This window comes from Triticum urartu, chromosome 7A (assembly GCF_056163025.1).
Source record: "Triticum urartu cultivar PI428250 chromosome 7A, HENAU_Tu73, whole genome shotgun sequence".
Lineage (NCBI taxonomy): Eukaryota > Viridiplantae > Streptophyta > Magnoliopsida > Poales > Poaceae > Triticum > Triticum urartu.
In genome coordinates this window covers 733,424,736-733,447,546 of record NC_141879.1, presented here as the reverse complement: position 1 = coordinate 733,447,546, position 22,811 = coordinate 733,424,736, and the positions used below count along the sequence as shown (strand labels likewise).

Sequence of the window (22,811 nt, the reverse complement as noted above, 5' to 3'; positions counted from 1 at the left end):
TGTTTTTGCAGGGTATGCCTTGTGATGTGATATGGCCAAAAGGATGTGATGAATGATATGTGATGTATGAGATTGATCATGTTCTTGTAATAGGAATCACGACTTGCATGTCGATGAATATGACAACCGGCAGGAGCCATAGGAGGTGTCTTTATTTATTTATGACCTGCATGTCAACATAAACGTCATGTAATTACTTTACTTTATTGCTAACCGTTAGCTGTAGTAGTAGAAGTAATAGTTGGCGAGACAACTTCATGAAGACACGATGATGGAGATCATGGTGTCATGCCGGTGACGATGATGATCATGGAGCCCCGAAGATGGAGATCAAAAGGAGCAAAGTGATATTGGCCATATCATGTCACTATTTGATTGCATGTGATGTTTATCATGTTTATGCATCTTATTTGCTTAGAACAACGGTAGTAAATAAGATGATCCCTCTTTAAAATTTCAAGAAAGTGTTCCCCCTAACTGTGCACCGTTGCGACAGTTCGTTGTTTCGAAGCACCACGTGATGATCGGGTGTGCTAGATTCTAACGTTCACATACAACGGGTGTAAGACAGATTTACACACGCGAAACACTTAGGTTGACTTGACGAGCCTAGCATGTACAGAAATGGCCTCGGAACACAAGAGACCGAAAGGTCGAGCATGAGTCGTATGGTAGATACGATCAACATGAAGATGTTCACCGATGATGACTAGTCCGTCTCATGTGATGATCGGACACGGCCTAGTTGACTCGGATCATGTAATCACTTAGATGACTAGAGGGATGTCTATCTGAGTGGGAGTTCATAAGATGAACTTAATTATCCTGAACATAGTCAAAAGGTCTTCGCAAATTATGTCGTAGCTCGCGCTTCAGTTCTACTGTTTAGATATGTTCCTAGAGAAAATTTAGTTGAAAGTTGATAGTAGCAATTATGCGGACTAGGTCCGTAAACTGAGGATTGTCCTTATTGCTTCATAGAAGGCTTATGTCCTTAATGCACCGCTCAGTGTGCTGAACCTCGAACGTTGTCTGTGGATGTTGCGAACATCTGACATACACATTTTGATAACTACGTGATAGTTCAGTTAAACGGTTTAGAGTTGAGGCACCAAAGACGTTTTGAAACGTCGCGAAACATATGAGATGTTTCGAGGGCTGAAATTGGGATTTCAGGCTCGTGCCCACGTCAAGAGGTATAAGACCTCTGACGATTTTCTTAGCCTACAAACTAAGGGAGAAAAGCTCAATTGTTGAGCTTGTGCTTAGATTGTCTGAGTACAACAATCATTTGAATCGAGTGGGAGTTGATCTTCCAGATGAGATAGTGATGTTTCTCCGAAGTCATTACCACCAAGCTGCTTGAGCTTCGTGATGAACTATAATATATCGGGGACATATATGATGATCCTTGAGATATTCGCGATGTTTGACACCACAAAAGTAGAAATCAAGAAGGAGCATCAATTGTTGATGGTTGGTGAAACCACTAGTTTCAAGAAGGGCAAGGGCAAGAAGGGATACTTCATGAAACGGCAATTCAGCTGCTGCTCTAGTGAAGAAACCCAAGGTTGAACCCAAACCCGAGACTAAGTGCTTCTGTAATAAGGGGAACAGCCACTGGAGCAGAATTACCCTAGATACTTGGTAGATTAGAAGGATGGCAAGGTCGATAGAAGTATATTGGATATACATTGTGTTGATGTGTACTTTACTAGTACTCCTAGTAGCACCAGGGTATTAGATACCAGTTCAGTTGCTAAGTGTTAGTAACTCGAAATAAAAGCTACGGAATAAACGGAGACTAGCTAAAGGTGAGCTGACGATATGTGTTGGAAGTGTTTCCAATGTTGATATGATCAAGCATCGCACGCTCCCTCTACCATCGAGATTGGTGTTAAACCTAAATAATTGTTATTTGGTGTTTGCGTTGAGCATAGACATGATTGGATTATGACTATCGCAATACGGTTATTCATTTAAAGAGAATAATAGTTACTCTGTTTATTTGAATAATACCTTCAATGGTCTTGCAGCTAAAATGATTGGTTTATTGAATCTTGATCGTAGTGATACACATGTTCATGCCAAAAGATATAAGATAGTAATGATTGTACCACCTACTTGTGGCACTGCCACTTAAGTCATATCGGTATAAAATGCATGAAGAAGCTCCATGTTGATGGATCTTTGGACTCACTCATTTTTGAAAAGTTTGAGACATGCGAACCATGTCTATTGGTGTATATGCATGAAGAAACTCCATGCAAATGGACCGTTTGGACCCACTTGATTTTGAATCACTTGAGACATGCAAATCATACCACATGGGCAAGATGACTGAAAGCCTCGTTTTCAGTAAAATGGAACTAGAAAGCAACTTGTTGGAAGTAATACATTTTGATGTGTGCAGTCCAATAAGTGCTGAGGCATGTAGTGGATATCGTTATGTTCTTACTTCACAGATGATTTGAGTAGATTTACTTGATGAATCACGAGTCTGAATTATTAAAGGGATTCAGGGTGAAGTTGAAAGATCGTCGTGACAAGAGGATAGAAGATCTATGATATGATCATAGAGATGAATATCTGAAGTACGAGTTTGGCACAGAATTAAGACATTGTGGAAATTGTTTCACAACTGATACAGCCTGGAACACCATAGTGTGATGGTGTGTCCGAACATCATAACTGCACCCTATTGGATATGATGCATACCATGATGTCTCTTATCGAATTACCACGATAGTTTATGGGTTAGGCATTAGAGACAACAACATTCACTTTAAATAGGGCACCACCTAATTCCGATGACACCGTATGAACTATGGTTTAGAGAAACCTAAGCTGTCATTTCTTAAAAGTTTGGGGCTGCGACGCTTATGTGAAAAAGTTTCAGGCTGATAAGCTCGAACCCAAAGCGGATAAATGCATCTTCATAGGACACCCAAAAACATTTGGGTATACCTCCTGTCTCAGATCCGAAAGCAATAAGGGATTGCTTCTAGAATCGGGTCCTTTCTCGAGGAAAAGTTTCTCTCGAAAGAATTGAGTGGGAGGATGGTGGAGACTTGATGAGGTTGTTGAACCGTCTCTTCAACTAGCGTGTGGCAGGGCACAGGGAGTTGTTCCTGTGGCACCTACATCAATTGAAGTGGAAGCTTATGATAGTGATCATGAAACTTCAGATCAAGTCACTACCAAACCTCGTGGGATGACAAGGATGCGTACTACTTCAGAGTGGTACGTAATCCTGTCTTGGAAGTCATGTTGCTAGACAACAATGAACCTACGAGCTATGGAGAAGCGATGGTGGGCCTGGATTCCAAAATGGCTCGAGGCCATATAATCCGAGAGAGGATCCATGTATGAAAACAAAGTGTAGACTTTGGCAGAACGGCTCGATGGTCGTAAGGCTATTCAGTACAGATGGATTTTAAAAGGAAGACGGACAATGATGGTAAGTATCACCATTAAGAAAGCTCGACTTGTCGTTAAGATTTTTTCTGACAAGTTCAAGGAGTTGACTATGATGAGACTTTCTCACTCGTAGCGATGCTAAGAGTCTGTTGGAATTATATTAGCGACTACTGCATTATTTATGAAATCTTGCAGATAGGATGTCAAAACATTGTTTCCTCGACGATTTTCTTGAGGAAAGGTTGTATGTGATACAACCGGAAGGTTTTGTCAATCCTGAAAGATGCTAATAAGTATGCAAAGCTCCAGCAATCCTTCTAAGGACTGGAGTGAGCATCTCGGAGTTGGAATGTATGCTTTGATGATGATCAAAGAATTTTTGGGTTTATACAAAGTTTATGAGAAACTTGTATTTCCAAAAGGGTGAGTGGGAGCACTATAGAATTTCTGATGAGTATATGTTGTTGACATATTGTTGATCGGAAATGATGTAGAATTTCTGGAAAGCATATAGGGTTATTTGGAAAGTGTTTTTCAATGGAAAGCCTGGATTAAGCTACTTGAACATTGAGCATCAAGATCTATAAGGATAGATCAAAATGCTTAATGGTACTTTCAAATGAGCACATACCTTGACATGATCTTGAAGGTGTTCAAGATGGATCAGTCAAAGAAGGAGTTCTTGCCTGAGTTGTAAGGTATGAAGTTAAGACTTAAAGCTCAACCACAGCAGAATAGAGAAAGGACGAAGGTCGTCCCCTATGCTTAAGACATAGACTCTACAGTATGCTATGCTGTGTACCGCACCTGAAATGTGCCTTGCCATAAGTCAGTCAAGGGGTACAAGAGTGATCCAAGAATGGATCACAGGACAGCAGTCAAAGTTATCCTTAGTAACTGGTGGACTAAGGAATTTTCTCGATTATGGAAGTGGTAAAAGAGTTCATCGTAAAGGGTTACGCCGATGCAAACTTTGACACTAATCCAGATTATTCTGAGTAGTAAACTGGATTCGTATAGTAGAACAGTTATTTGGAATAGTTCCAAATGTAGCATAGTAGTTGCATCTACAAGATGACATAGAAATTTGCGAAGTACATACGGATCTGAATGTTTCAGACCCGTTGACTATAACCTCTCTCACAAGCATAACATGATCAAACCCAGAACTCTTTGGGGGTTAGTCACATGGGGATGTGACCTTGAGTGTTAATCACATATCGATGTGAACTGGATTATTGACTCTAGTGCAAGTGGGAGACTGTTGGAAATATGCCCTAGAGGCAATAATAAATTGACTATTATTATATTTCCTTGTTCATGATAATCATTTATTATCCATGCTAGAATTGTATTGATAGGAAACTCAGATACATGTGTGGATACATAGACAACACCATGTCCCTAGTAAGCCTCTAGTTGACTAGCTCATTGATCAATAGATGGTTACGGTTTCCTGACCATGGACATTGGATGTCATTGATAACGGGATCACATCATTAGGAGAATGATGTGATGGACAAGACCCAATCCTAAGCATAGCACAAGATCGTGTAGTTCGTATGCTAAAGCTTTTCTAATGTCAAGTATCATTTCCTTAGACCATGAGATTGTGCAACTCCCGGATACCGTAGGAATACTTTGGGTGTGCCAAACGTCACAACGTAACTGGGTGACTATAAAGGTGCACTACGGGTATCTCCGAAAGTGTCTGTTGGGTTGGCATGAATCGAGACTGGGATTTGTCACTCCGTGTGACGGAGAGGTATCTCTGGGCCCACTCGGTAGGACATCATCATAATGTGCACAATGTGATCAAGGAGTTGATCACGGGATGATGTGTTACGGAACGAGTAAAGAGACTTGCCGGTAACGAGATTGAACAAGTTATCGAGATACCGACGATCGAATCTCGGGCAAGTACAATACCGATAGACAAAGGGAATTGTATACGGGATTGATCGAATCCTCAACATCGTGGTTCATCCGATGAGATCATCGTGGAACATGTGGGAGCCAATATGGGTATCTAGATCCCGCTATTGGTTATTGACCGGAGAACGTCTCGGTCATGTCTGCATGATTCCCGAACCTGTAGGGTCTACACACTTAAGGTTCGATGACTCTAGGGTTATAAAGGAAGTTTGTATGTGGTTACCGAATGTTGTTCGGAGTCCCGGATGAGATCTCGGACGTCACGAGGAGTTCCGGAATGGTCCATAGGTAAAGATTTATATATGGGAAGTCCTGTTTTGGTCACCGGAAAAGTTTCGGGTTTTATCGGTAACGTACCGGGACCACCGGGAGGGTCCCGGGGGTCCACCAAGTGGGGCCAACAGCCCCGGAGGGCTGCATGGGCCAAGTGTGGGAGGGGACCAGCCCCAGGTGGGCTGGTGCGCCCCCCCACAAGGGCCCAAGGCTCAAGGGAGTGGGAAGGGGGGCAAACCCTAGGGCAGATGGGCCCTAAGGCCCACCCTGGTGCGCCTCCCCCTCTCTCCCCCTCTTGGCCGCCCCCCTTTCCCATCTAGGGCTGCCGCCCCCCTAGGGGTGGGAACCCTAGAGGGGGCGCACCCTCCTCCCATCCTCCTATAAATAGTGGGGTTTTGGGCTGCCCAAGACACGCGATTTGATCTCTCCCTGGCGCAGCCCTACCTCTCTCCTCCTCGTCTCTTGCAGTGCTTGGCGAAGCCCTGCTGGAGTACCACGTTCCTCCACCATCACCACGCCGTTGTGCTGCTGCTGGATGGAGTCTTCCAAAACCTCTCCCTCCCTCCTTGCTGGATCAAGGCATGGGAGACGTCACCGGGCTGTACGTGTGTTGAACGCGGAGGTGCCGTCCGTTCGGCACTAGGATCTCCGGTGATTTGGATCACGACGAGTACGACTCCTTCAACCCCGTTCTCTTGAATGCTTCCGCATAGCGATCTACAAGGGTATGTAGATGCACTCTCCTTCCCCTCGTTGCTGGTTTCTCCATAGATGGATCTTGGTGACACGTAGGAAAATTTTGAATTTCTGCTACGTTCCCCAACATTTGCGGCATGAAATTTAACCTCAGTTGCATCTATGAGATATGTGTTAATGAACCCAATATCACCGACTTGTATTTTCTTCAATTCGGTGATCTTCAATCTGCATAATATAGTGAGGATGATTATAAATACATGCAATGAAAGAGCTGAGCTATATAGAGAGACTTAATGACAGAAGTACTACTACTTACAGACAGTAGTAGGTGACCGTTGCTTTATCGAGGGCCAATTGATTGAAAAACTGAAAGAACTCCTCAAATGGAACAGGCAATAGTTCAATTCCAACGAGGTCATGCTCCTTTTTAACTCTCACATACAAAGTACTCCTCCCCCCAGACTCTCTGCAGATTTTCAAGTACCAATCATGCAATCTTCGCATCATCGTTGACAGAGATCTTTCATCTTTGACGAGAGGCTTCCCGTACTCGTATCTTTGTATATGCACCTCCATGAAATCATAATGTACATCGTCGGGCAGGTAATCGCCAAGATTGCTATAACCGGGCACCATCCTCGGATCATTAGCGACGATGTCGCTAGGCACCTTGAGCGGGGGGCACGATTGCTTCGCTTGTTCGCCGAGCTGGGCAATTTGTTTCCCAGCTCGTCATTCTTTTAGCCTTTGATCACTGATAGTACTTCCCGACCGCTCCACTTCGGCAAATTCCTTTCCAATAATGCGCTCATAGTTTCCTTTCGGCGGAGACTTGGGTGGTTTTGTCAGGACAGCCAGAGTGCACTTGGCTTTCACCGGATCTACCTTCTCCTCCGGAGGTGGATGTTTCTTTGCTTTCACCCCTTCAAAGAAGTTCCTCACTTCTTCTCGTGCGATCTCGGCGTTCTCGTCCGGGGTCCTCTCGTATGGTAACTTCTCTGGAGTCTTCAGAGAAGGACCGAATCTGTATGTCCTCCCGCCTCTGGCTGTACTGCTAGACGCCGGCAGAGCAGACGGAGCGGTTGTCTTCTTTACTTGCTTACGAGGCGGAGGAGAAGGACTACGACGCGCCGGAGCAGCCGGAGCGGCGGCAGATCTCTTCCGCCCTTGCTGACGAGGCGGAGAAGGAGGAGGCTGGCTGCTCGGGCGCGCCGGCGCAGGCGGAGAAGGAGGCGGAGTGCCGCCACGCGCCAGAGAAGGAGCAGGCCGAGTGCCCTGATCGTCACTCGCCGGAGGAGGAGGCGGTGGAGGAGGCGGAGTGCCGCCACGCGCCGGAGAAGGAGCCGGCCGAGTGCCCTGATTGTCACTTGCCGGAGGAGGAGGCAGTGGAGGAGGCGGAGTGCCCTGACTCGCCGGAGGAGGAGGAGGAGGCGGAGGCGTCCAGTTCGGAAGGTTGATGAGCTCCTTCCGCCATAGGCATGGAGTCTTCAGAGCAGAACCCACCCGAGTCTCCCCTTCACCGGTAGGGTGGTCAAGCTGGAGGTCCTCAAATCCCTCCGTTATTTCATCCACCATCACCCTCGCATATCCTTCTGGAATCGGCCGGCAGTGAAAAGTTGCGCCGGGTTCAGTAGGAAAAACAGAGCCAACAACCGCCTTGACCTTCATATTAATCCATTGCGTCATAAGGTGGCAATTTTGAGACTCCGTGATAGCATCCACGGTATACCTCCTGTCTCAGATCCGAAAGCAATAAGGGATTGTTTCTTGAATCAGGTCCTTTCTCAAGGAAAAGTTTCTCTCAAAGGAATTGAGTGGGAGGATGGTGGAGACTTGATGAGGTTATTGAACCGTCACTTCAACTAGTGTATAGCAGGGCACAAAGAGTTGTTCCTGTGGCACCTACACCAATTGAAGTGGAAGCTTATGATATTGATCATGAGACTTCGGATCAAGTCACTTCCAAACCTCGTAGGATGACAAGGATGCGTAGTACTTCAGAGTGGTACGTAATCCTGTCTTGGAAGTCATGTTGCTAGACAACAATGAACCTACGAGCTATGGAGAAGCGATGGTGGGCCCGGATTCCGATAAATGGCTCGAGGCCATAAAATCCAAGAGAGGATCCATGTATGAAAACAAAGTGTAGACTTTGGCAGAACGGCTCGATGGTCGTAAGGCTATTGAGTACAGATGGATTTTAAAAGGAAGACGGACAATGATGGTAAGTATCACCATTAAGAAAGCTCGACTTGTCATTAAGATGTTTTCCGACAAGTTCAAGGAGTTGACTACGATGAGGCTTTCTCACTCGTAGCGATGCTAAGAGTCTGTTGGAATTATATTAGCAACTACTGCATTATTTATGAAATATTGCAGATAGGATGTCAAAACATTGTTTCCTCGACGATTTTCTTGAGGAAAGGTTGTATGTGATACAACCGGAAAGTTTTTTCAATCCTGAAAGATGCTAATAAGTATGCAAAGCTCCAGCAATCCTTTTAGGGACTGGAATAAGCATCTCGGAGTTGGAATGTATGCTTTGATGATGATCAAGGATTTTGGGTGTATACAAAGTTTATGAGAAACTTGCATTTCCAAATAAGTGAGTGGGAGCACTATAGAATTTCTGATGAATATATGTTGTTGACATATTGTAGATCAGAAATGACGTAGAATTTCTGGAAAGCATATAGGGTTATTTGGAAAGTGTTTTTCAATGGAAAGCCTGGATTAAGCTACTTGAACATTGAGCATCAAGATCTATAAGGATAGATCAAAACGCTTAATGGTAATTTCAAATGAGCATATACCTTGACATGATCTTGAAGGTGTTCAAGATGGATCAGTCAAAGAAGGAGTTCTTGCCTAAGTTGTAAGGTATGAAGTTAAGACTTAAAGCTCGACCATGGCAGAATAGAGAGAAAGGACGAAGGTCGTCCCCTATGCTTAAGACATAGGCTCTACAGTATGCTATGCTGTGTACCGCACCTGAAATGTGCCTTGCCATGAGTCAGTCAAAGGGTACAAGAGTGATCCAAGAATGGATCACGGGACAGCGGTCAAAGTTATCCTTAGTAACTAGTGGACTAAGGAATTTTCTCGATTATGGAGGTGGTAAAAGAGTTCGTCGTAAAGGGTTACGCCGATGCGAACTTTGACACTAATCCAGATTATTCTGAGTAGTAAACTGGATTCGTATAGTAGAACAGTTATTTGGAATAGCTCCAAATAGAACGTGGTAGCTTCATCTAGGAGATGACAAAGAGATTTGCGAAGTACATACGGATCTGAATGTTGCAGACCCGTTGACTAAAAACCTCTCTCACAAGCAACATGATCAAACCCGGAACTCATTGAGTGCTAATCACATAGTGATGTGAACTAGATTATTGACTCTAGTAAACTCTTTGGATGTTGGTCACATGGCGATGTGACCTGTGAGTGTTAATCATATGGCGATGTGAACTAGATTATTGACTCTAGTGCAAGTGGGAGACTGTTGGAAATATGACCTAGAGGCAATAATAAATTGGTTATTATTATATTTCCTTGTTCATGATAAGTGTTTATTATCCATGCTAGAATAGTATTGATAGGAAACTCAGATACATGTGTGGATACATAGACAACACCATGTCCCTAGTAAGCCTCTAGTTGACTAGCTCGTTGATCAACAGATGGTTACGGTTTCCTGGCCATGGACATTGGATGTCGTTGATAACGGGATCACATCATTAGGAGAATGATGTGATGGACAAGACCCAATCCTAAGCATAGCACAAGATCGTGTAGTTCGTATGCTAAAGCTTTTCTAATGTCAAGTATCATTTCCTTAGACCATGAGATCGTGCAACTCCCGGATACCGTAGGAATACTTTGGGTGTGCCAAACGTCACAACGTAACTGGGTGGCTATAAAGGTGCACTACGGGTATCTCCGAAAGTGTCTGTTGGGTTGGCACGAATCGAGACTGGGATTTGTCACTCCGTGTGACGAAGAGGTATCTCTGGGCCCACTCGGTAGGACATCATCATAATGTGCACAATGTGATCAAGGAGTTGATCACGGGATGATGTGTTACGAAACGAGTAAAGAGACTTGCCGGTAACGAGATTGAACAAGGTATCGGGATACCGACGATCGAATCTCGGGCAAGTATCGTACCGATAGACAAAGGGAATTGTATACGGGATTGATTAAGTCCTTGACATCGTGGTTCATCCGATGAGATCATCGTGGAGCATGTGGGAGCCAACATGGGTATCTAGATCCCGCTGTTGGTTATTGATTGGAGAACGTCTCGGTCATGTCTGCATGGTTCCCGAACCCGTAGGATCTCCACACTTAAGGTTCGATGACGCTAGGGTTATAAAGGAAGTTTGTATGTGGTTACCGAATGTTGTTCGGAGTCCCGGATGAGATCCCGGACGTCACGAGGAGTTCCGGAATGGTCCGGAGGTAAAGATTTATATATGGGAAGTCCTGTTTTGGTCACCGGAAAAGTTTTGGGGTTTATCGGTAACGTACCGGGACCATCAGGAGGGTCCCGGGGGTCCACCAAGTGGGGCCACAAGCCCCGGAGGGCAGCATGGGCCAAGTGTGGAAGGGACCAGCCCCAGGTGGGCTGGTGCGCCCCCCCACAAGGGCCCAAGGTGCCTAAGGGAAGAAAGGGGGGCAAACCCGAAGGGCAGATGGGCCCTAAGGCCCATGCTCCCTGCGCCTCCCTTTCCTCCCCTCTTGGCCGCCCCCCCAAACCCATCTAGGGCTGCCGCCCCTCTAGGGGTGGGAACCCTAGAGGGGGTGCACCCTCCTCCCTCTCCCCTATATATAGTTGAGGTATTTGGGGCTGCAGACGTACGCGATTCGATCTCTCTCATGGCGCAGCCCTGCATCCCTCTCTTCCTCCCCATATCTCGCAGTGCTTGGCGAAGCCCTGCTGGATCACCACGCTCCTCCATCACCACCACACCATTGTGCTGCTGCTGGATGGAGTCTTCCTGAACCTCTCCCTCTCTCCTTGCTGGATCAAGGCATGGGAGACGTCGTCGGGCTGTACGTGTGTTGAACGCGGAGGTGCCGTCCGTTCGGCACTAGGATCTCCGGTGATTTGGATCACGACGAGTACGACTCCTTCAACCCCGTTCTCTTGAACGCTTCCGCTTAGCGATCTACAAGGGTATGTAGATGCACTCTCCTTCCCTTTGTTGCTAGTTTCTCCATAGATAGATCTTGGTGACACGTAGGAAAATTTTGAATTTCTGCTACGTTCCCCAACACAAAGTGTCGGGAAAGAGTTCCGTCAGCACGATGGTGTGGTGACGATCTTGATGTACTACTGTCGCAGGCTTCGCCTAAGCACCGCTACAATATTATCGAGGGTTATGGTGGAAGGGGGCACCGCACACGGCTAAGAATATGATCACGTGGATCAACTTGTGTGTTTAGGGGTGCCCCCTGCCCCCGTATATAAAGGAGCAAGGGGAGGAGGCCGGCCGGCCCTATAGGCGCGCCAAGGAGGAGTCCTCCTCCTAGTAGGAGTAGGACTCCTACTAGGAGGGGGAAGGAAGTGGGGAGGGAGAAGGAAAGGGGGGCGCCGCCCCCCTCTCCTAGTCCAATTCGGACCAGGGGGGAGGAGGCGCGCGGCCCACCCTTGCTGCCCCTCTCTCTCTCCACTAAGGCCCATATGGCCGATTACTTCTCCCGGTAGGGTTCCGGTAACCCTCCGGCTCTCCGGTTTTCTCCAAATTCACCCGGAACACTTCCGGTGTCCGAATATAGCCGTCCAATATATCAATCTTTATGTCTCGACCATTTCGAGACTCCTCGTTATGTCCGTGATCACATCCGGGACTCCGAACTAACTTCGGTACATCAAAACTCATAAACTCATAATATAACTATCATCGAAACCTTAAGCGTGCGGACCCTACGGGTTCGAGAACAATGTAGACATGACCGAGACACGTCTTCGGTCAATAATCAATAGCGGAACCTGGATGCTTCTATTGGCTCCTACATATTCTACGAAGATCTTTATCGGTCAAACCGCATAAAAACATACGGTGTTCCCTTTGTCATCGGTATGTTACTTGCCCGAGATTCGATCGTCGGTATCTCAATACCTAGTTCAATCTCGTTACCGGCAAGTCTCTTTACTCGTTTCGTAATACATCATCTCGCAACTAACTCATTAGTTGCAATGCTTGCAAGGCTTATGTGATGTGCATTACTGAGAGGGCCCAGAGATACCTCTCCGACAATCGGAGTGACAAATCATAATCTCAAAATACGCCAACCCAACATGTACCTTTGGATACACTTGTAGAGCTCCTTTATAATCACCCAGTTACGTTGTGACGTTTGGTAGCACACAAAGTGTTCCTCCGGCAAACGGGAGTTGCATAATCTCATAGTCATAGGAACATGTACAAGTCATGAAGAAAGCAATAGCAACACACTAAACGATCGGGCGCTAAGCTAATGGAATGGGTCATGTCAATCACATCATTCTCCTAATAATGTGATCCCGTTAATCAAATGACTACACATGTCTATGGTTAGGAAACATAACCATCTTTGATTAACGAGCTAGTCAAGTAGAGACATACTAGTGACGTTTAGTTTGTCTATGTATTCACACAAGTATTATGGTTCCGGATAATACAATTCTAGCATGAATAATAAACATTTATCATGATATAAGGAAATAAAATAATAACATTATTATTGTCTCTAGGGCATATTTCCTTCAGTCTCCCACTTGCACTAGAGTCAATAATCTAGATTACATAGTAATGATTCTAACACCCATGGAGCTTTGGTGCTGATCATGTTTTGCTCGTGGAAGAGGCTTAGTCAACGGGTCTGCAACATTCAGATCCGTATGTATCTTGCAAATCTCTATGTCTCCCACCTGGACTAGATCCCAGATGGAATTGAAGCGTCTCTTGATGTGCTTGGTTCTCTTGTGAAATCTGGATTCCTTTGCCAAGGCAATTGCACCAGTATTGTCACAAAAGATTTTCATTGGACCCGATGCACTAGGTATGACACCTAGATCGGATATGAACTCCTTCATCCAGACTCCTTCATTTGCTGCTTCCGAAGTAGCTATGTACTCCGCTTCACATGTAGATCCCGCCACAACACTTTGTTTAGAACTGCAGCAACTGACAGCTCCACCGTTTAATGTAAACACGTATCCGGTTTGCGATTTAGAATCGTCCGGATCAGTGTCAAAGCTTGCATCAACGTAACCATTTACGATGAGCTCTTTGTCACCTCCATATATGAGAAACATATCCTTAGTCCTTTTCAGGTATTTCAGGATATTCTTGACCGCTGTCCAGTGATCCACTCCTGGATTACTTTGGTACCTGCCTGCTAGACTTATAGCAAGACACACATCAGGTCTGGTACACAGCATTGCATACATGATAGAGCCTATGGCTGAAGCATAGGGAACATCTTTTATTTTCTCTCTATCTTCTGCATTGGTCGGGCATTGAGTCTTACTCAATTTCACACCTTGTAGCACAGGCAAGAATCCTTTCTTTGCTTGATCCATTTTGAACTTTTTCAAAACTTTGTCAAGGTATGTGCTTTGTGAAAGTCCAATTAAGCATCTTGATCTGTCTCTATAGATCTTAATGCCCAATATGTAAGCAGTTTCACCGAGGTCTTTCATTGAAAAACTCTTATTCAAGTATCCCTTTATGCTATCCAGAAATTCTATATCATTTCCGATTAGTAATATGTCATCTACATATAATATCAGAAATGCTACAGAGCTCCCACTCACGTTCTTGTAAATACAGGCTTCTACAAAAGTCTGTACAAAACCAAATGCTTTGATCACACTATCAAAGCATTTATTCCAACTCCGAGAGGCTTGCACCAGTCCATAAATGGATCGCTGGAGCTTGCACACTTTGTTAGCTCCCTTTGGATTGACAAAACCTTCCGGCTGCATCACATACAACTCTTCTTCCAGAAATCCATTCAGGAATGCAGTTTTGACATCCATCTGCCAAATTTCATAATCATAAAATGCGGCAATTTCTAACATGATTCGGACAGACTTAAGCATCGCTACGGGTGAGAAGGTCTCATCATAGTCAATCCCTTGAACTTGTCGAAAACCTTTTGCGACAAGTCGAGCTTTGTAGACAGTAACATTACCGTCAGCGTCAATCTTCTTCTTAAAGATCCATTTATTCTCAATTGCTTGCCGATCATTGGGCAAGTCAACCGAAGTCCATACTTTGTTCTCATACATGGATCCCATCTCAGATTTCATGGCTTCAAGCCATTTTGCGGAATCTGGGCTCACCATCGCTTCTCCATAGTTCGTAGGTTCATCATGATCTAGTAGCATGACTTCCAGAACAGGATTACCATACCACTCTGGTGCGGATCTTACTCTGGTTGATCTACGAGGTTCAGTAGTATCTTGTTCTGAAGCTTCATGATCATCATCATTAGCTTCCTCACTAATTGGTGTAGGTGTCACAGAAACTGGTTTCTGTGATGTACTACTTTCCAATAAGGGAGCAGGTACAGTTACCTCATCAAGTTCTACTTTCCTCCCACTCACTTCTTTCGAGAGAAACTCCTTCTCTAGAAAGTTTCCGAATTTAGCAACAAAAGTTTTGCCTTCGAATCTATGATAGAAGCTATGTCCAATAGTTTCCTTTGGATATCCTATGAAGACACATTTCTCCGATTTGGGTTCGAGCTTATCAGGTTGAAGCTTTTTCACATAAGCATCGCAACCCCAAACTTTCAGAAACGACAACTTTGGTTTCTTGCCAAACCATAGTTCATAAGGCGTCGTCTCAACAGATTTTGATGGTGCCCTATTTAACGTGAATGCGTCCGTCTCTAGAGCATAACCCCAAAACGATAGCAGTAAATCAGTAAGAGACATCATAGATCGCACCATATCAAGTAAAGTACGATTACGACATTCGGACACACCATTACGTTGTGGTGTTCCAGGTGGCGTGAGTTGCGAAACTATTCCGCATTGTTTTAAATGTACACCAAACTCGTAACTCAAGTATTCTCCTCCACGATCAGATCGTAGGAATTTTATTTTCTTGTTACGATGATTGTCAACTTCACTCTGAAATTCTTTGAACTTTTCAAACGTTTCAGACTTGTGTTTCATTAAGTAGATATACCCATATCTGCTTAAGTCATCTGTGAAGGTGAGAAAATAATGATATCTGCCACGAGCCTCAATATTCATCGGACCACATACATCTGTATGTATGATTTCCAACAAATCTGTTGCTCCCTTCATAGTACCGGAGAACGGTGTTTTTGTCATCTTACCCATAAGGCACGGTTCGCAAGTACCAAGCGATTCATAATCAAGTGGTTCGAAAAGTCCATCAGTATAGAGTTTCTTCATGCGCTTTACACCGATATGACCCAAACGGCAGTGCCACAAATAAGTTGCACTATCATTATCAACTCTGCATCTTTTGGCTTCAACATTATGAATATGTGTGTCACTACTATCGAGATTTAATAAGAATAGACCACTCTTTAAGGGTGCATGACCATAAAAGATATTACTCATATAAATAGAACAACCATTATTCTCTGATTTAAATGAATAACCGTCTCGCATTAAACAAGATCTAGATATAATGTTCATGCTTAACGCTGGCACCAAATAACAATTATTTAGGTCTAATACTAATCCCGAAGGTAGATGTAGAGGTAGCGTGCCGACCGCGATCACATCGACTTTGGAACCATTTCCCACGCGCATCGTCACCTCGTCCTTAGAAATCTTCGCTTAATCCGTAGTCCCTGTTTCGAGTTGCAAATGTTAGCAACAGAACCAGTATCAAATACCCATGTGCTACTGCGAGCATTAGTAAGGTACACATCAATAACATGTATATCACATATACCTTTGTTCACCTTGTCATCCTTCTTATCCGCCAAATACTTGGGGCAGTTCCGCTTCCAGTGACCAGTCTGCTTGCAGTAGAAGCACTCAGTTTCAGGCTTAGGTCCAGGTTTGGGTTTGTTCTCTTGAGTAGCAACTTGCTTGCTGTTATTTTTGAAGTTGCCCTTCTTCTTCTTCCCTTTGCCCTTTTTCTTGAAACTAGTGGTCTTGTTGACCATCAACACTTGATGCTCCTTCTTGATTTCTACCTCCGCAGCTTTGAGCATTGCGAAGAGCTCGGGAATAGTCTTATTCATCCCTTTCATTATAGTTCATCACGAAGCTCTTGTAGCTTGGTGGCAGTGATTGGAGAATTCTGTCAATGACGCAATCATCTGGAAGATTAAATCCCAATTGAATCAAGTGATTATTATACCCAGACATTTTGAGTATATGCTCACTGGCAGAACTGTTCTCCTCCATCTTGCAGCTATAGAACTTATTGGAGACTTCATATCTCTCAATCCGGGCATTTGCTTGAAATATTAACTTCAACTCCTGGAACATCTCATATGCTCCATGGCATTCAAAACGTCGTTGAAGTCCCGATTCTAAGCCGTAAAGCATGGCACACTGAACTATCGAGTAGTCATCAGCTTTGCTCTGCCAGATGTTCATAACATCTGGTGTTGCTCCAGCAGCAGGCCTGGCACCCAGCGGTGCTTCCAGGACGTAATTCTTCTGTGCAGCAATGAGGATAATCCTCAAGTTACGGACCCAGTCCGTGTAATTGCTACCATCATCTTTCAACTTTGCTTTCTCAAGGAACGCATTAAAATTCAATGGAACAACAGCACGGGCCATCTATCTACAATCAAACATAAACAAGCAAGATACTATCAGGTACTAAGTTCATGATAAATTTAGGTTCAATTAATCATATTACTAAAGAACTCCCACTTAGATAGACATCCCTCTAATCCTCTAAGTGATTACGTGATCCAAATCAACTAAACCATGTCCGATCATCACATGAGATGGAGTAGTTTCATTGGTGAACATCGCTATGTTGATCATATCTACTATATGATTCACGCTCGACCTTTCGGTCTCCGTGTTCCGAGGCCATATCTGTATATGCTTGGCTCGTCAAGTATAACCTGAGTATTCTGCGTGTGCAACTGTTTTGCACCCGTTGTATTTGAACGTAGAGCCTATCACACCCAATCATCACGTGGTGTCTCAACATGAAGAACTTTCGCAACGGTGCATACTCAGGGAGAACACTTCTTGATAATTAGTGAGAGATCATCTTGAAATGCTACCATCAATCAAAGCAAGATAAGATGCATAAAAGATAAACATCACATGCAATCAATATAAGTGATATGATATGGCCATCATCATCTTGTGCTTGTGATCTCCATCTTCGAAGCACCATCGTGATCACCATCGTCACCGGCGCGACACCTTGATCATCATCGTAGCATCGTTGTCTTCTCGCCAATCTTATGCTTCCACGACTATCGCTACCGCTTAGTGATAAAGTAAAGCATTACAGCGCAATTGCATTGCATACAATAAAGCGACAACCATATGGCTCCTGCCAGTTGCCGATAACTTGGTTACAAAACATGATCATCTCATACAATAAAATTTTAGCATCATGTCTTGACCATATCACATCACAACATGCCCTGCAAAAACAAGTTAGACGTCCTCTACTATGTTGTTGCAAGTTTTACGTGGCTGCTACGGGCTTAAGCAAGAACGAATCTTACCTACGCATCAAAACCACAATGATAGTTTGTCAAGTTGGTGTTGTTTTAACCTTCACAAGGACCGGGCGTAGCCACACTCGGTTCAACTAAAGTTGGAGAAACTGTCACCCGCTAGCCACCTTTGTGCAAAGCACGTCGGGAGAACCGGCCTCGCATAAGCGTACGCGTAATGTCGGTCCGGGCCGCTTCATCCAACAATACCGCCGAACCAAAGTATGACATGCTGGTAAACAGTATGACTTATATCGCCCAGACCTCACTTGAGTTCTACTCGTGCATATAACATCAACACATAAAACCTAGGCTCTGATGCCACTGTTGAGGAACGTAGTAATTTCAAAAAAATTCCTACGCACACGCAAGATCATGGTGATGCATAGCAACGAGAGGGGAGAGTGCGATCTACGTACCCTTGTAGACCGACAGCGGAAGCGTTAGCACAACGCGGTTGATGTAGTCGTACGTCTTCACGGCCCGACCAATCAAGCACCGAAACTACGGCACCTCCGAGTTTTAGCACACGTTCAGCTCGATGACGATCCCCGGACTCCGATCCAGCAAAGTGTCAGGGAAGAGTTCCGTCAGCACGACGGCGTGGTGACGACCTTGATGTACTACTATCGCAGGGCTTCGCCTAAGCACCGCTACAATATTATCGAGGGTTATGGTGGAAGGGGGCACCGCACACGGCTAAGAATATGATCACGTGGATCAACTTGTGTGTTTAGGGGTGCCCCCTGCCCTCGTATATAAAGGAGCAAGGGGAGGAGGCCGGCCGGCCCTATAGGCGCGCCAAGGAGGAGTCCTCCTCCGAGTAGGAGTAGGACTCCTACTAGGAGGGGGAAGGAAGTGGGGAGGGAGAAGGAAAGGGGGGCGCCGCCCCCCTCTCCTAGTCCAATTCGGACCAGGGGGGAGGAGGCGCGCGGCCCACCCTTGCTGCCCCTCTCTCTCTCCACTAAGGCCCATATGGTCCATTACTTCTCCCGGTAGGGTTCCGGTAACCCTCCGGCTCTCCGGTTTTCTCCGAATTCACGCGGAACACTTCCGGTGTCCGAATATAGCCGTCCAATATATCAATCTTTATGTCTCGACCATTTCGAGACTCCTCGTTATGTCCGTGATCACATCCAGGACTCCGAACTAACTTCGGTACATCAAAACTCATAAACTCATAATATAACTGTCATCGAAACCTTAAGCGTGCGGACCCTACGGGTTCGAGAAAAATGTAGACATGACCGAGACACGTCTTCGGTCAATAATCAATAGAGGAACCTGGATGCTTCTATTGGCTCCTACATATTCTACGAAGATCTTTATCGGTCAGACCGCATAAAAACATACGGTGTTCCCTTTGTCATCGGTATGTTACTTGCCCGAGATTCGATCGTCGGTATCTCAATACCTAGTTCAATCTCGTTACCGGCAAGTCTCTTTACTCGTTTCGTAATACATCATCTCGCAACTAACTCATTAGTTGCAATGCTTGCAAGGCTTATGTGATGTGCATTACCGAGAGGGCCCAGAGATACCTCTCCGACAATCGGAGTGACAAATCCTAATCCCGAAATACGCCAACCCAACATGTACCTTTGGATACACCTGTAGAGCTCCTTTATAATCACCCAATTACGTTGTGACGTTTGGTAGCACACAAAGTGTTCCTCCGGCAAACGGGAGTTGCATAATCTCATAGTCATAGGAACATGTACAAGTCATGAAGAAAGCAATAGCAACACACTAAACGATCGGGTGCTAAGATAATGGAATGGGTCATGTCAATCACATCATTCTCCTAATAATGTGATCCCGTTAATCAATTGACAACACATGTCTATGGTTAGGAAACATAACCATCTTTGATTAACGAGCTAGTCAAGTAGATACATACTAGTGACGTTTAGTTTGTCTATGTATTCACACAAGTATTATGTTTCCGGATAATACAATTCTAGCATGAATAATAAACATTTATCATGATATAAGGAAATAAAATAATAACATTATTATTGTCTCTAGGGCATATTTCCTTCAACCGTGTGCATTCCTCGTACTGACGCAGGAGAATCAGCCTCGGGATCCACAATATCCCTGGGGCTGTCGATTGGTGATGGCGACGCGTGAGCACGGGCCCGCGGCGGGTGTCGAGGCCATCATTACACCGGGGACTGGGCGCACCCGCCCCAGTCGGCTCTCGACACGTCACACATGACGACGAGGGCGAGTTACCCCCACCCGACCGCACTGGCGCGCCGGATTGCATGGCGCGCGCTGACGGGTTGGATCCCCCACCCGTGTCTGGCGGTGTCAGAGAATCTGTCCCGGGATTCGCATCGAGCCCGCCTGCGCTATCTGCACCTGATCTCTCGGGATCGGTGCTGTCAGGCGCATCTTCCTCGTGTCCGGTGCATGTACAATTCTGTCTCTGCATAAAATCATGGCTTGGAACAGCAATTTTTGCACTGTTTTCATTAGTAGCATTAGTATGGCTATTAAGCAAGTGATCATCAGCATATGTTTCACCCCCATGATCAGTAGGATTTAGCAATTCAGGAGATAGCAGAAGGATTTCTGCTCGAAGACGAGCCCCTGCATTCGGATGTAGGGCAGCAAAGGGAAAAACGGTCTCATCAAAAACCACATCCCTGGAAATATAGACTCGCCCGGTGGAAATATCTAGGCACTTAAAACCTTTATGGAGATTGCTGTACCCTAAGAAAACACACTGTTTGGAATGGAACTGAAGTTTATGTGTGTTATAGGGTCGTAGGTTGGGCCAGCAGGCACATCCATAGATACGGAGGGCCGAGTAATTAGGTTTTTCATGAGACAATTTTTCGAGGGGTGTTTCAAAGTTGATGACTTTGCTGGGAAGCCTGTTAATAAGATATGTGGCCGCAATGAAGGCCTCATCCCAGAACTTTAGAGGCATAGATGCTTGAGCTAGAAGGGAGAGTCCAACTTCGACTATGTGTCGATGTTTTTGCTCAGCTGATCCGTTTTGCTGGTGAGCATGGGGACAGGAGACATGGTGTGATATACCAATCCGAGTAAACAAGGAATTTAACTTAACATATCCCCCCCCCCCCCCGTCAGTCTGAAGGGCTAGAATTTTGTGATCAAATTGTCTCTCAACAAGATTCCGAAAGTCATGAAATTTCTGAAAAACTTCAGACTTATGTTTGATTAGGTAGATCCATGTGAACTTACTGAAGTCATCTATGAAGCTCACATAGTATTTTTTTCTACCTACAGATTCGACAGCAGGTCCCCATACATCAGAGAAAATGAGTTCCAAAGGAAACTTCGATTCACTTATTGATTTTGGATAAGGCAGCTGATGGCTTTTGCCTTTTTGACAAGAATCACAAATAAAATCACTGTTCAACAGCTTGACACACGGGAGCTTATTCTGACTAATTATTTTGCTAACGATGGTAGACGAAGGATGTCCTAGGCGCCGGTGCCACCTATCCGAGGAGGGAGTGACACTGAGCGCTTGCTTCTTGGCGCCTTGTAGCGTGTGTTTGACAGGGTATAGACCTCTTCTACCCCTGCCTTTGAGAAGCACCCTCCTCGTTCCCCGGTCCTTTACAAAAAAAGAATAGGGATGAATTTCAACAAAGGAGTCGTTGTCAACAACAAGACGACTAGCAGATATTAGACTTTTGTTTGCTTCGGGTACGTGGAGAATGTTGTTTAGATGTAGATCACGATCTTGAGTGCGAATAGCTGAATGACCAACATGTTTAATAACCATACCTGAACCACTCGCAGTGTGAATCTGTTCATTGCCGGTGTAGCGGTCGCGTACGGTCAGCTTCTCCAAGTCTCCCGTGATGTGGTCGGTGGCACCACTGTCCAAGTACTAGTTGGTGTCCACCCCGTACTACGGTGCAGCAAGATTGGCCGACTTCTCCTCCACACCTTGGTAGGATTCATCGTAGCGTTTCCAGCACTTCCAGGCTGGGTGGCCCATCTTGCCACAGATCTGGCATTGGACCCTGGGAGCGGAGGCGTGATTGTTGTTGAAGTTGCCTCCGTTGTTGCTGTTGCCGCCGCCGCGCCCTCCTGATCTGGAGTAGCTGCGCCCGCCGCGGTCACCACCGTTGCCGCCTTGTCTGCGGCCGCGGTCACCTCCGCCGCCGCCAGATTTGCGGCCTCGGGTGGCAGTATTGGCGGAGGACTGTGATCCTCCACCCCGAAGACTCAGCCTCGTCTCGAAGCTGAGCAGCTGCAAGAACAGCTCGGCAACGGTGACCGGCTCCACCCGTGAGCACATGGCGGACACCACCGGATCGAAGTCTTCTTCGAGTCCAGCCAAGATATGAGAGATGATATCGTCCTCATCCACCTTCTTCCCTGCGGCTATCAGCTCGTCGCAGAGAGACCTGACCTTTCCGACGTAGTCGGTGATGGAGGAGTTGCCCTTCTGCAGATTTGCAAGGGTGATCCGAACATTGGTGGTCTGGGAACGGGTGCGGGATGCAAGCATCCCTTCAACCGTGTTCCAGAGCTCTGCTGAAGTGTGGCACGACGCAACCTGGATGGCGATCTCACGGGGAAGAGTCATCAGCAGATAGGAGAAGACTTGTTGATCTTGTGCATACCAGGTTTAAAAATCAGGGTTCGGCGCCTTCGCCGTGGTCTTGCCATCAGACGAAGTTACGTCGATCTGCATGGGTGGTGGTGGTTGCTCAACGTCGAGGTACTTTGCCATCTGCGCGCCCCGGATCGCAGAGAGCACGGTTGCCCGCCATAGCACCTGATTGCCCTTCGTGAGCTTCTCGGTG

General features: G+C 45.6%; 1 pseudogene; it reads right to left on the bottom strand.

Annotated features, from left to right (window-relative positions):
• Positions 1-22,236: 22,236 nt before the first annotated feature.
• Positions 22,237-22,375, bottom strand: LOC147962429 (small nucleolar RNA Z247; annotated as a pseudogene).
• Between the last annotated feature and the right edge of the window lie 436 nt (positions 22,376-22,811).